At 36.1% G+C, this 9,943-nt stretch overlaps 1 pseudogene; it reads left to right on the top strand.

Annotated features, from left to right (window-relative positions):
• Window positions 1-323: 323 nt before the first annotated feature.
• Window positions 324-3,755, top strand: LOC145007261 (14-3-3 protein 7-like; annotated as a pseudogene).
• Window positions 3,756-9,943: the final 6,188 nt, after the last annotated feature.

The following is a 9,943-nucleotide window of genomic DNA, read 5'->3' as shown; positions in this document are numbered from 1 at the left end:
GAGAATGACCTGAATTAATAGTTGTCACAGAGTCTGAGTCTAGAGATAAAGGTAAAGCCAAGATCATAGAAAATACTAAGGAAGAAAAGAAGGATGAAGTTAATGCGGAGTTGGAAAGGATGAGGCTTGTGCAAAGTGTTATGACTCTTCGTGCACAAGACCCTGTGGGTTTGGAAAAGGGAGATCCTTCGAAGCAATACAACTATGAAACAATTGAGGCAAAATTCATGTTTGATCACATGTGTTCATTTGAGAAGGTGCCAAAATAGAGTTATGTGGTTACAAACACTGATGCAAGTCAGCTTGACTTTCCTACAAAGGAAATGATGTTCGTCATTCCTCAGTTTAAAGCTAAAATTATGTGTAAAGACAAACAAGAAGGGAAGAAGCTGAAGATACGTTTCCATTCAGTGTTGGTGAAAGCACCTGAAGAAGTCTGGTCATTGTTGAAAATCAAGAAAGTTATACGTATGAAAAGAGACGTGGTCTTCGAAAAAGTTATTCAGAATCTCAAATACAAAGTGGCCAGATGAACTGGAAAAGTTTATGAGTTTACCATTGCTGATTTTCCAATAATGAACTTGTGTGATCTTTATTGAAAATTATTTTGAGTGTCTTGCTCAAACTGATGTGGAATTGGCTACTGCGAAGGGTATTGAAATTACAGCACCAATGGCTCCTACGCAAAACAAGTAGATCTGAAGAAATATGAAGATGGTGAAATCTGCTTAAAGCCATTGGGGGTTGTCTTCGCTGGGAAAGACAAAGCTGGTAGAGTAAAGCGATTATTGTTCCAAACTTATGAAGTGGAGAGATATGCAACTTCTCAGTTTACGAACTTAATTGTTCGTATGAACCAACGCAGGAAGAACAGTGAAGGAGACAAGAAGGAGATTAAAAAGGTCATTGCGTGGTACACAAAGATACGAAGGGTGATGATGTACTCAATTCAACTGCTTACAAATTGAAGACTTCGACATTGATTACAAATCGGGAGATTGTAAGAGTAAATAGAGTTGTAATTCGTCGAAGGGTTTCATGTCTTCGAATGTACTAAGTCTTCGTATCTTTTGTAATCTATTTTACTAAGGCATTGTATTCAAAGGTTAACGCTTAATCCTTAGTATATTTTTTGTACGCTTTCCTCTCCTATAAATAGGAGTGTTTACTACAGTCGTAGATACGGGTCTTTACAGAATTGTAATTTTTTACTCTATAAAACTTGAAAGCGTAACAGAGCTGAAACAAGATCATATTTACATCTGTGTTCAAATCTCGTAATCTTACTTTGATCATTAAACTATAATTCATTTCATACTTGATTCATTGCTTCTTCAATATATATATATATATATATATATATATATATATATATATATATATATATATATATATATATCGGGCTACGTTATAATATGGATAACAACTGTTGTACCGACGTGTGGATGATGTTATTCTATGAGAATTAGTAACAAAATGGGTTGTTTGTTAATGTGAATACATTCAACCTTATACAAGTATCGTCATTTTCATGAATTCTCACAAATTCTTATTCATTTTTGTTTTCACACATCGTTTTTTTTACTCATTATCATTCTTACAAAATACGACTCAACAAACATTCTAACAACATTCTGATGGAATCAGAATTATAAAAAAAAATTATAATAACCTTATAGACCTAGTGACAATGCTTGATAATCTTAATAGTTATTTAATGTTGAACGTTTTCACATTACCAAAGAAAATATTTTATTTATCATTCTCATAGAATAACATTGTCTACACATCTGCACAATTTATGTCAATCCACATTTGAACCTAGCTCTCTCTCTCTGTATATATATATATATATATATATATATATATATATATGTATAGAGAGAGAGAGAGAGAGAGAGATAGATAGATAGATAGAGAGTGAGTGAGTAAGTGACAAAGCGAGAGAGAGAGGAAAGATCATTTGAGAATTCATCGTTTCCTAAGAACCTGTAAACTAACAGTGGAGGGTTAGATAAAAAAAATGAAGGCTATGATTAAACATCACATTTTTTGTAAATAGATTGAAAAAACAACTGATTGGGGCGTTAAAATTAAATGGCATTAAGGGAATTTTAGGGTTATGGAAATTGACTTCATACACATCACCTCATCACGATTCCTCATCAGATCTAATTCTCTCACTAAACACACATACATACGTCGTCATCACTATGTTTTAGATCTATATCTATAATTGATTCGGTTTTGATGGCCGTGGATCATCGATTGATGAGCGGTTCCTCCTATTCTGTCATCGTTTCCTCAATGGAGGAAAACGACGATAGAGATAAATTGCGCAAACCATCAACCATCTCAACCCCACCATCGCAATGCTACCACCAAATTAGAAGCTATAGCAAGACAGGAAGATAGGATGATTGCTCTGATCCCTAAGGTTTAATTTTTGATTTCCTTACTTTATTTTCAAAGTCGAAAATATAATCTTTGGTAGATGTATATTTGTTCCAACTGTCTAAGTTCCACACATAGACACCTATGTTATCGATGCTATTTACTTTGAGATGTAAATTAGGGTTACAAAATGGATCTTAAACACAAGTTAAAATTTTGACTTTATTGTTCCTAGACATATTCAGATCGATATTCATTTTTGAAACTTTATATGAAAGTATTGATACCTATGTTAATCTAAGTAAAAAGTACCAAATTATAAAACTTGAGGCTGTTTGTTGAAAGAAATAAAAGCTCTGATGTCCTTAACATATCAAATGTTGATTGTTTTAGAAACATAACTATTGGTAAGGAAGGTAAAAATTGAGGTTAGGAGGATAATTTTGGTTGATTTTAACTATTTATTTACATTGATTTTGTTTTAGAAATGATGGACACGATGAAGAAGGTAGCAAAGTTGCATATCGCATTGACTATTGACGAGAGGAATATGTTCTCAGTTGGATACAAGAATATTTTTGGTGGGATAAAAAGGGAATCATGGAGGATTTTATCTTCAATTGAGGAAAAAAGGGAATCCAAAGGCAATAAAGTGAATGTTAAAAGGATTAAGGAATACAAATAGGAGGTGGAAACAGAGCTTTCCAACGTTTATGGTGATATCATGACTGTGATTGATAAGCATCTGATTCCATCTTCATCTGTTGGACAATCCATTATTTTTTACTACAAAATGTAAGTATATTACATTGTATATATAACAATTAAGACAAAGAGTCCAAAACATCATTCTTGATGTGACTTTATTTATGGGATTTTATTATGGTATACAGGAAAGGAGACTACTATAGGTATCTTGTAGAGTTCAAGTATGGTAATGATAAAAAAGAGGCACCTAATCAGTTAAATTGTTGGAGGCTTATCAAGTAATTTTATTTTTATTTATAAAATTCTTCATAAGTTTTAAATTTTTTGATAAATGATATATTGACTTATTTACCCCCAGTTGTCATCTACTATTGTAGAGGATTTATCTCCTACTCATCCAATCCTATTGGGTTTGCCTTTGAACTTTTATGGTTTCTATTATGAGATTATGGATTCTCCCGTAAGGTAATGTTGGATTTTCAATAAAGTTGTTTATAATTTTTTAAACAAAACAAAAAAACTAAAATGTTGTTTTATCAAATGCTGGTGTTGTTAGAGCTTGCCAGCTTGCGACACAAGCATTTGACAAACCTATATCAGAGCTTGACTCCTTAAGTGATGAATCATACCAAGATAGCACTTTAATTATGTAGGTAGTGGATGTATTGCTAATGGGATTGGACCTCAAAAGTCATTCGAAAATTTTTCCATACTAATGATAATCAGTGCTATTAATATAATTTTATAATGTTGGCATTCCTAATAGTATCAAAACTATGACTTATAGTGCCACAACAGATGGACTTGGAGGTATGCCTTTTGGAAGGCTTCTTGTGGGAACAAAAATGGGTGATTTCCTTCCCATTGCAGCTTTGTATATTGTAGAGGTATGAAGGTTAATAAAAAAAATTTAGGTGTCTTTTTATTTACCTTTTATTATCAAAAGTTTGGTTTCACCGGCCATGTGTGAGGCACTTATAGGAGCTTCACTCAGACTGCAACATGTCTTGGACATATTGCTTGTTTCTTCATTGTAATTGATGGGTTTTGAGCATTCTAACACTTCCTAAGTGTACATGCAACCCTAATAACCTTGGATCTATGTTTGTCTAATTATCATGCAAAGTTGAATTCCAAGGTTTTATTCCTATCTAGCATACATGGGGAACAATTTTAACTTCAAGTATAGATAGAATAACTTACCTTGTTGTTGTTTGTGTTCCTTGAAACCTTGTGAGCCTAGCACCCCAAGTGTGATGCCTCAAATGCTTCACACAACACCAAATGCTCTTGGAAGAACTTATGAGAGAACACACACTTCTCAAAAATCAGCCAAGCCCTCTTGTTTCTTAGTGTAGCCGATTTTAGGTGGAGAACATGTTTCTTATATAGTGTTGACACATCTAGGGTTACACCCTAATGTGTCATGACTCTTCATTTCCATGACCCATGGGTTTGTAACTCCCATGGAGCATCCTATGGGTGGAACCCAACTTGATAGTCCATGGAGCCTTTTAGCCCACTATACAAGATATGGATGATTCAATTAGTTATCTTTTGATCACATAATTAATTCTAAATTAATTCTTGATCAAACTAATCAAATAATATTATTAATATATTAGAACTTATAATATATTAATAATCTCCAAGTGTTATTTCTCTCATTTAGTCTATCCAATTGCATGATGCCATGCAACCCAAATGGACCATGCCGGGTCGGGTCAAGTACATACCAGAAATAGTTATGCACTTAGACACCTTATCCAACAGTCTCCCACTTGGATAAGTCTAATAACTATTACTGCAAGTATGACTTCAGGAACCGATTGGCAATCGTAGCTCTTTACAAGGTTTCTCAAAACTGAAGATGATGGTACGCCATTTAAGATAAGTGATCATATAATCCTCTGTTCTAGATATCAGTCGGACAAATACACGGAACAATGTCTTACTTATTGTCCAACAGTTTGTTTCCCGATTTCCGATTTTTTGACAAAGAACTTCATTGAACACATCAATTTAGTTCTGACCGGGCCCGGTACATAGGTCAAAACAAAATCGTCAAGGGGCCCAGATATCAGCTTCTAATCCAAGAAGGAACAGATAAACTTCGACTCATATGTTTGTTCTACTACTCATTGAATTACAGACAAGAGCGCGATTTATAACATCGAGTTACCAATGCATTTTTCGTACAATCAATGCATAACCAACTTGTAAGTAACAAATCATATCTCTAGGTTTAAAGACTTATATGATATTACCGTCTCACGATCACTCGAGATAGAATTCCATGAAGTGATTCCAGTGAGTGTGGGTTGAGTCCAATGCTCAGAACTTTTGAGCACTCATGATTGCTGTAGCCTTGTCCAAGACCTCTACAACCAAACATGACAGTCTTGATTCATATCTACTTCCGACATATGACCGACTGTGGAGGTTTGAATAATATGTTATACCAAACAAAAATTATTCTGGAAGTCAAAACATGCAAAAGAAATATAGTAAACGATCGACAAGAGATAGCAACACTTTACTCATAAATAAAACACTTTTATTCATCATCAGATGTCAATTACACTTTACAAATTTCGAGGTTATCTAACTACTAAATCTAATATCATCCTTCAGCCCTATGCTCCGAGCATGCTGGAGATGCTTAACCCGAGTAAGTCCCTTCGTGAGGGGATCTTCCGGATTCTCATCTGATGATACGCTCTTTGCCACGAGGAGTCATTCTTTGATCCGATGTCTGATGAAATGGTATTTTCTGTCGATGTGTCTGGATCTCCCGTGATCCCTTGGTTTCTTGGCTAAGGCAACAACACTTTCACTATCACAGAAAATTTCCATTGGCTCTTTAATAGCTGGTACAACTCCAAGGTCTCCAATGAAGTTCCTCAGCCATAACGCCTCCTTTGCCGCCTCGCTAGCTGCAATATACTCTGATTCACAAGTAGAATCTGCCACTCTCTCTTGCTTGGAACTCTTCCAAGAAATTGCTCCTCCATTTAGGGTAAAGACCCAGCCCGACTGAGAGCGGAAGTTATCCCTATCAGTCTGGAAGCTAGCATCACTATACCCTACAACTCTCAACTCATCACTCCCACCGAGGGTAAGGACCCAGTCCTTAGTCCTTCGTAGGTACTTGAGAATATTCTTTACCGCAGTCCAGTGTGCCTTGCCAGGGTTCCCCTAAAACCTGCTAACCATGCTCAGGGCAAAAGCTACATCAGGTCGAGTACACGTCATAGCATACATGATCGATCCTACAGCCGAAACATAAGGTACTCGACTCATTTGTGCTATCTCAGCCTCAGTGCTAGGGCTTTGTGTCTTACTCAGTTTGGCGTTACTCTGGATGGGCAACTCTCCTTTCTTGGAGTCTTGCATTCTGAATCTGTTCAGCACCTTATCCAAGTAGGTACTTTGACTAAGTCCAATTAGTCTTTTACTCCGATCTCTCAAGATCCTTATCCCTAAAATATAGGCAGCTTCACCAAGGTCCTTCATAGCGAAACACTTTCCAAGCCAGGACTTTACTTCCTGCAGGGTTGGAATGTCGTTTCCTATGAGTAGTATGTCATCTACATACAATACCAAAAAGCTAACTATACTCCCACTACCCTTGACATACACACAAGATTCATCTTCACTCCTAGAAAAACCAAATTCCTTGACCTTTTCATCAAAGCAAAGATTCCATCTGCGAGGTGCTTGCTTTAATCCATAAATGGACTTCTCAAGCTTACACACTCTATTAGGGTACTCGTTGCTGACAAAACCCTCTGGCTGACTCATGTAAACATCTTCAGCCAACTTTCCATTAAGGAAAGCGGTTTTGACATCCATTTCCCATATTTCATAGTCATGAAATGCGGCTATGGCTAACAGAACCCGAATAGACTTAATCTTGGCTACCGGAGAAAAGGTCTCATCATAATCCACTCCAGGAATTTGAGAGAAGCCCTTTGCAACCAGTCTAGCCTTATAAGTGTGTACTTTACCATCCATGTCGGTCTTCTTCTTGAAGACCCATTTGCACCCTACAGTCTTTCGACCTGGTACATTCTCAACCAAGTTCCAAACTTGATTGTCATACATGGATTGTATCTCGCTATCCATAGCCTCTTTCCATTTAGCAGACTCGGGGCCTGCCATGGCTTCCTCGTAGCTGTTAGGGTCATCTTGACTTACTAGTGTCCCATCACTAATAAGTGTCTCACCTTCTGCAGTAATATGGAATCCATAGTAATGCTCAGGTGCACTCCTAACTCTCGTGGAACGCCTCAGAGGTACAGATTCGTCAATTGGCTCAACAGGAGTTTCCTCCTCAAGTTGAGGGCTAGAGTTTGAAGTTCCATCACCACTTGACTCTTGAATTTCTTCAAGATCAATTTGCCTCCCACTGTCTCCTTGGCTTATAAACTCTTTTTCTCGAAAGACTCCTCTTCTTGCTACAAAGACCACATTGTCACTAGGTCTGTAGAAGAGGTAACCAAAGGATTGCTGTGGGTAGCCGATGAAAATACACCTCTCGCTTCGGGGTTCGAGCTTATCATGAGTCTCGCATCTCACGAAAGCCTCGCAACCCCAAATTTTGATGTGGTCAAGTTTAGGTACTTTACCAGTCCACATCTCGTGAGGAGTTTTGGCAACTTTCTTTGTAGGGACTAGATTAAGGATATGGGCAGCAGTCTCTAAGGCATACCCCCAGAATGAGATGGGTTTTGAGCATTCTAACACTTCCTAAGTGTACATGCAACCCTAATAACCTTGGATCTATGTTTGTCTAATTATCATGCAAAGTTGAATTCCAAGGTTATATTCCTATCTAGCATACATGGGGAACAATTTTAACTTAAAGTATAGATAGTATAACTTACCTTGTTGTTGTTTGTGTTCCTTGAAACCTTGTGAGCCTAGCACCCCAAGTGTGATGCCTCAAATGCTTCACACAACACCAAATGCTCTTGGAAGAACTTATGAGAGAACACACACTTCTCAAAAATCGGCCAAGCCCTCTTGTTTCTTAGTGTAGCTGATTTTAGGTGGAGAACATGTTTCTTATATAGTGTTGACACATCTAGGGTTACACCCTAATGTGTCATGACTCTTCATTTCCATGACCCATGGGTTTGTAACTCCCATGGAGCATCCATGGAGCATCCTATGGGTGGAACCCAACTTGATAGTCCATGGAGCCTTTTAGCCCACTATACAAGATATGGATGATTCAATTAGTTATCTTTTGATCACATAATTAATTCTAAATTAATTCTTGATCAAACTAATCAAATAATATTATTAATATATTAGAACTTATAATATATTAATAATCTCCAAGTGTTATTTCTCACATTTAGTCTATCCAATTGCATGATGCCATGCAACCCAAATGGACCATGCCGGGTCGGGTCAAGTACATACCAGAAATAGTTATGGACTTAGACACCTTATCCAACAGTCTCCCACTTGGATAAGTCTAATAACTTTTCTCATTGGCAGGAAATGTGATGCATGCTTATATTCACTTATACATTTTGATTAGTCACGTGGATTTGTAATAATTCATATGTGGTTCACATGTAAATCACATATGAATTATATGTGATTCACATGTAAATCACAATTGAAACACATATGAAGTACATGTGTTTAACCTATAAATTACATGTAATTCAATATGAATTACATGTGGTTCACATGTAGTTAACTTGTAATTCATATGAATTAAATGTGATTCACATGTAATTCACATATGAAGCATATGTGATTCACATGTAAATCATAAGTGAATCACATATGAGTTACATGTGATTCACATGTAAATTACAAGTGAACCACATATGAATAACTGTTTAATTAGGTGTCTAAGCCCATAATTATAATCGGTATCTACCTGACCTGATATTAGCATGGTCCATTTAGGTTGCATTCACCAGAACAAACTGATAGGATGGATAATTGAGAAAGAGGTTATTTATGATTTAGTAATATATGTGACATCCCCAATTTCACGGCCAGAAAAGACCGATTTGTTTACGCTTTGTTTTATAAATCAGAGTAATTGTTTAAAGAAAATGGGTGCAGAATTTTTTCCCAAAACAAGATAAGATAAAACCTTATCAAAACATTTCTCAAAGAGAATGTATTTTCATTAAATTATAAAACCTCGGGATGTCATGTTTCGATACAGACACATACGCATAAACAGAACACACATTCATTTACTCTAGTGATTTACATCTCCTTCAGTACAAAGTAGCTTCCTATCGATACCTGTGATACAATTAAACTGAGAGGGCCAGGCTTAGGAGCCTAGTGAGCATATTGGGTTTTCAACCCACAATAATACATTTATTATATTTAATTATTAAACAATCAACCCAAATACTCATTCCCATTATCTCCTTTATTTCTTAAGGATTTACCCTAAGAATCAACTATCCTTTATCCATTTATTCCTAAGGATTGACCTCTGTAATTGACATAAAGTCCACCACTACCAAGGTCTACAAATTATGACTGGTAAACACTTAGTTCAACATACTTAACAAACACCTAGTTCTAACACTCCTAGTGAACAATTAATTCAAAACATCAGGTGAATACTTACATGAGTTCAAATAATAAGTGAACACATAGAGTCCAAAAATACCTAATGAACACATAGAGTTGAAACACCAAGTGAACACATAGAGTTCAAAAATACCTAATGAACACATTGAGTTCAAACACCAAGTGAACACATAGAGTTCAAAAATACCTAATGAACACATTGAGTTCAAACACTAATTGAACACATAGAGTCCAAAAATAACTAATGAACACATTG

This window comes from Lactuca saligna, chromosome 7 (assembly GCF_052625555.1).
Source record: "Lactuca saligna cultivar CGN05327 chromosome 7, ASM5262555v1, whole genome shotgun sequence".
Taxonomy (NCBI): Eukaryota; Viridiplantae; Streptophyta; class Magnoliopsida; order Asterales; family Asteraceae; genus Lactuca; species Lactuca saligna.
The sequence above is the reverse complement of the archived record's forward strand: the minus strand, read 5'-3'. Positions and strand labels throughout refer to the sequence as shown.